Genomic DNA, 6,007 nt, shown 5'->3' on the forward strand with positions numbered 1-6,007 from the left:
ACTTTCTTTTCTATGTTACGCTTTTCGTATTGTGCTCTTTGATATAGACCTTAATTTTTCATTATCTTTTAAGTACATAATAGATATGTATAACAGTAATAAATAACTGATAAGGAAGCACAGGGTAATTGATTTGTTTAACCGGCGTAGACAGATAATAATTATACCTATATTCATCTACATCGGAAGCTTATCTTAAATAGACTTTATCACAAAGATTAAATATTTTCATAAATCAAAGGTTGTCATCATTTTATCATTAAATAACAAGTAGTTAGTCATTTAATATTAAGTTTAAATTCTAAACGATCTTTATTCTTAAGTTTAAAAAAGAAATGATTTCAGATGGATACACAATCATAAAGTCATACAGAGTGTTTTACTAACATTTGCACTTACCGGAAAACTTATGGAAGATCTTTTGGAATAAAATTAGGATTTTTAAAAGTGACCAAGAGTAATTGCTTGCTCTCCCGATATACAGAGTGCCTTTAAGAAGTATGCTATAAAAGATACTAGTGCTGTTAAATTTAAAAAAAAACTGTTATTTTTTATATATATATATATATATATATATATATATATATATATATATATATATATATATATATAGTATATCTTATTCATCTGTTTTCCGATGTGTCTCATTGTAGAAATGAACATCAGGAATGTTACCTTAGTCCATTTATTACAATTAATGGAAAAACACCATAAAAGGATTTACATTTATTTCCGCTTCATATACGTTGTAACTCTATGTAGTTTCCGAAATAGCAATAACGATAGACCATCCAATATTCTGTGAAGATTTGAATGTTCAGTAAGTATATACATGCAATCCTCCTATATTCTTAGAATCTTTCAGTTAAACATTTCGAATATATGTGACTCATTAACTCATTAGAAAAAGATCTAAAAACCATGTTTTCTGTAATATAATATTCACTTTCTACATACACTTTGGAAATAGGTAAAACTCACTCGGTACCAGATCTAGTAAATACGGTGCATGGTCTACTAATTAAAACTTTAATTTTAAAACTTAATTCTAGCCATCAAAACGTATGCGCTCGTGCATTTACCTTGATCAAAAAGACGTTACGAAAATGACCAATTTCTCGGGGTACTAACGCCTTTAATTATTCTGCATTTTCTACCTTCAATGTTAAATGAAACACTCTTTATAAAAATTGTTACAAGAGAGACTAACCAATTTTTAAACATAACCAGCGTGAAAAAATCTTCTAGTGAGGTATCCGAGGTTACGCGATAATACTTATAATACTACCACAGGTAGATAAAGCTCTTTGCGAAATTCTCTGAATCGGTTTATTCCAATCAGAGTCATACTTATCTTGATAATTTATTAGATATATCCGAGTTTTTCTCCGCTAAACCTATTCATACGTTAATAAATACGAGTATGTCTTCATAGACTTTTACCTTTAGGTTTTTCTTTAAACCTTTTGAGATGTTTTCCTTTATATATTAGCAAAATAGCAAACCTGAACTTTTTTAAACCGGGTAAAATAATAATGACAGTATACAGAAGAGATGAGTATTTGTAATCGGTCAAGAAATTCAAAGGTTCTTGATGAATTGGTGGCCGCACTGCTTTCTACATGCTTGTAATGTAATGATAATAGGTTTCTGCCACGTGGCTTGCACAAAATTATAACCTAACATTTGCTATGCTTAACTGTTTATTAAGTGGATAGAACTTATACAGGTTGCTCTAAAGTATTTGGTGAGGTAAATCACCCACTACATTTAAGCAAACTATTTGCAATTATTAAAGTATTTCGATTACAGGTGGCTGATTATCTGTTTTCCTATGAATTGTCTGATGCATTCACCAATTTTCGAAATTAACACATGCAATAATAAATTATCATTGGTTTGCTATGGCGTGCCTAGTGCCTAGAATAAACATGAGTGACAATTTTAAAACTTCCCAGGGCCATATCTTAGGAAATAAAACATTTAAAAAAAAGTATATACTGTAGCGGAACGACCTCTATCTTTGCTATAGTTTGTTCTATTAGAAAATCGGGCGTCTTAAATATTTTCTTTATTTGTGGAAATGTATGACATTCTTTAAAGCCTACATTTCTGCTCGGAGTAGTCTTATGATTATTCCTTCGTTTGTCACCATTTGATAAAGAAGTGTGGCGCCTTTGACTCCGTGATGTCGTTAAAAGGTTTTAATCCGGGTTAGTGCCTTTATTATTAAAAGGTAAGGTTACAACTGTCCTGTTCTTGGCTAGCAATTTATATTATCTATTTTATTATTAAAAGGTGTTAAAACTAAACCCGAAACTGAGGTGAATAAACGGAGATTTCCCGACACTAGTGGTTTCTTTGACCTACGAACCCCCGGGACTAAAAATCCCATTACAACTTGGCTGCCCAACTGGGACAAAGAATCCACATCTATGGGTAATCCACGACCTCCAGTAGTTCATTCACCGAGGAACTTAAGATCTCGAAGACCATCAAACATGGATGGATCTAGGAGCTTTTTAATCGAAGAGAGGAATACGACAGGACCATTACCGACAGTCGGGGGCGAGTCCAGAAGGCAACGCATCTACGGGGGCAGGCCAAATAAACACCTCTACGAGAGCGAGTGCTGAAACGGGCGCAATCCATAGAAATAATGGACAAACAGCCGCAGCAAGAGGGTTGCCGCCATACCTGGAACCCCCAGGAACACCGATAATAGCGTCTGCTACAGGTAACCCCTCTCCAAACTATTATCAGGAATTTAACAGCGATTTTTATCAACGATGGGTCCAGCTACTAATCAATGCAATTTTATTTACCAACCACCGTTACAAAATATCCATAACATATTAAATTCAGATATTTTTAGTAGTGTAGGAAATTTTGACAATAATAAATAATTCATCATGAACAGACTCACGCCAGAACAACGTTTCCAAATTGTTCAAATTTATTTTGAAAGACATGGTTCTATTCGAGAAACACATCGGGCATTACGTGAGTTTTAATAATCGTCCTTCAGAGAGATTAATTCGAGAAAAACAAGCCATAGCTGCTGTGCAGCATAGTGTTGATAATGATCCAAATGTGTCAATTCGTCGTCGTTCTCAACAAGTGAACTTATGTCCCTCCACTTTATGGAAAATTTTGCGCAAAGATCTCGGATTTCGAGCATATAAAATTCAACTTATCCAGGAGTTGAAACCCCAGGATCATCTTTTGCGCCGTACATTAGCTGAATGGGCGGAAGGAAAGATTGCTGTTGATCCACGATTTCATATGAAAATTTTGTTTAGTGATGAAGCACACCTTTGGTTAAATGGCTATGTAAACAAGCAGAATTGCCGAATTTGGAGGGATGAGAATCCACGAGCTATTGGCGAAAAACTAACCGTTTAGTGCGCTTTATGGGCCGGTGGAATCATTGGTCCTTATGTCTTCAGAAATGCTGATGGTCAGAACGTTACAGTAAACGGTGAGCGATACAGAAACATGATAACCAACTTTTTTGTGCCTCAATTGGAAGCCGTTGCAGAAATGTGGTTTCAGCAGGACGGTGCCACGTGTCATACAGCGCGCCAAACAATTAATTTACTGCAAGAGACATTCGAGCAACGAATAATTTCAAGGAATGGACCTGTAAACTGGCCAGCTCGTTCGTGCGACTTGACGCCATTAAATTATTTTCTTAGGGGCTATGTTAAGTCGCATGCCTATGCTGATAAACCCGAAACACTTGAGCACTTGGAAGACAACATACGACGCGTGATTGCCAAAATACAGCCTGCAGTACTAGAAAGAGTGTGTGAAAATTGGACCTCTAGATTACGCCACGTACGCGCCAGCAATGAAAGAAATTAATTCAGAAAAGAATAAATGAAAAAACTTGTTATATGTTGCAAGTTATATTTTCCTGGCAAGATTAGAAATTTCATTTTCAAACTTAAGGTGGTTATTAATTATAGCCTATTAGTAGAGATTACAAAATATTAAAATATTCCTGTGATCGCCCAAAAGCACAAGACTTTGATATTACCCAAATTTATGAGCCGATAATAGCCGATTTAGGTCAACCTAGACGCTTATTCTCAAGAGTCTCTATTAGAGTAATAGAGGTTTTATTAGCAAATAAATTGAGTATCCCCCATATCTCAAAATTTGTAAGATTGTTAACAAGCAGAAGGAAAAGAAGCAGATATAAAATAGTCCAAAGACCATGTTTTTGTGAAATAAATTATTTCACAAAAACTTGATTTATTATTTGGAAATAATGAAATTGCGTGGCACCTTATTAATAGAGCAAGAGAAAATATGGGCTTATAACGTGCATTCTTACATACACACCAGTCGATAAGCGCAGATGTATCAGTTGAGACTGAGTTTGTATAATTTGCTCTTCAATTCTATACTTCAAAATCTATAGAATTCAAGAGCAATAAATGACTACGCGAAATACAAAAGAACTAATAACATACTGTTTTATCATTAGTTGTGAACTAAAACACACTATGCATAAAAATAGTCAAATGATTTATTATAAACGTTCTCCCTACTAGAAAGATTTATTTACAGTGTACTTATTTCTACACTGCGTTGTTAATATTGTTACTTATATCAATATTCAACCACTTTTCAATTTTGCTTTTCCATAGCTGCTGCCAACTATAAGCACTCCAAACTCCAATACCAACTGAACAACCAAATCTAAGAATTTATTTTAAGTAGCTTAAGTAGCAACTTTCATGTCTTTTTAAGAAGTTTAATTATTGTTTACCAGTTTTTTTATAGTTTGATTTGTGTTGCTATTTTTTACTTTTTATTTTTAATGTTCTAAGATCTCCCAAATCTCCTAATCACCTTAGAAACCTTTTCATTAGAAAAAACAGAAAATATGGTAGATAAATTTAGCCATGCTGAATTGTGCATTAAAGCAGTTTCGTATTATACTGCAATTAAACCTAGACCAAGGATGTTTACTCTTTACCGTAGCAAATGAAATTACTCGTTTGTTCATTTGATAATGAATTACATGATATTAGCACGACTTCAATGATAAATCTGCATCAATAGATATTCTTGATCTAAAGTTTCCTGCAAATCTTTGTTTAACACTTCGTTCAGTTTACACTAAACAATGTTTAGTAAATATTTCTTACTTACTACATCGTCTTTACTCCTTATAACTTTATTAATTTAAATTGATAGTCACTATATTTACTGAAGAATATTAAACTAAGTTGGAAGATAGAGGCCAGACCTGTGAATCTACTAGTCGCCACCCTTTTTTTGACTCTCCTGGTATGACTTGGGAAAACGCTTGGACATGTCAATTTTAATTTTTAGGAGGTCTTTTCACCGAGAGCTGCGCAACACAGAGCTATCCAAAAATAAGATATTGGTTACCCTTTAGATTCTCTATAAAGTTTTCAGTACTTTTTGCTAAATAAACTGTATACCTATTTTCAATCGTTGTGAAGATATTTCATTAATATTTTTAGATTAGTAAAATTCGAGTTATTTATCTTAATACGAATAATAATGGATTACAAAAAATTATAATTATGGATACCAGCAAGAACATTTAGCATCAGTCAGGGTCAATATATGTCGAAAAACTTTATCTTCAATTTCAAATTGTTAAATTACCTTCCTAGTTATGATAAATATTGAACAATGTATATTATTCAGTTAAAAAAAGGATAGAAATAAAAAGATTGTGTTACCAAAATGGGAGCAATGCAAGAGCTGCTACTTAACACTTGAAAAAATTCGTTTCATTAAATACAGGGTAACAAACAGCATTAAACAATTATGACATAACTTCCACGAGTTACTGACCAAACTCTACATACATCAACTTATTTTCATTGATAAAAAAGTGAACAAAACGTATTTTACCTTCTATCTCTATTATACCAAACTGACATATATATATAAAGGTTATTTCCGAAAATGATCTGAATTGAAAACGAAACCGTTACAGCTCGGGGTGAAAGAGAAA

At 33.2% G+C, this 6,007-nt stretch overlaps 1 long non-coding RNA gene across 1 annotated transcript; it reads left to right on the forward strand.

Moving 5' to 3' along the window:
- The first annotated feature begins 148 nt into the window (after positions 1–148).
- On the forward strand, positions 149–2,894 carry LOC126738123 (uncharacterized). Its single transcript, XR_007661224.1, has 3 exons — positions 149–498; positions 654–1,380; positions 1,450–2,894. It is a non-coding gene; the product is annotated as an uncharacterized LOC126738123 (long non-coding RNA).
- Positions 2,895–6,007: the final 3,113 nt, after the last annotated feature.

This window comes from Anthonomus grandis, chromosome 7, assembly GCF_022605725.1.
Source record: "Anthonomus grandis grandis chromosome 7, icAntGran1.3, whole genome shotgun sequence".
NCBI classification, from domain to species: Eukaryota; Metazoa; Arthropoda; class Insecta; order Coleoptera; family Curculionidae; genus Anthonomus; species Anthonomus grandis.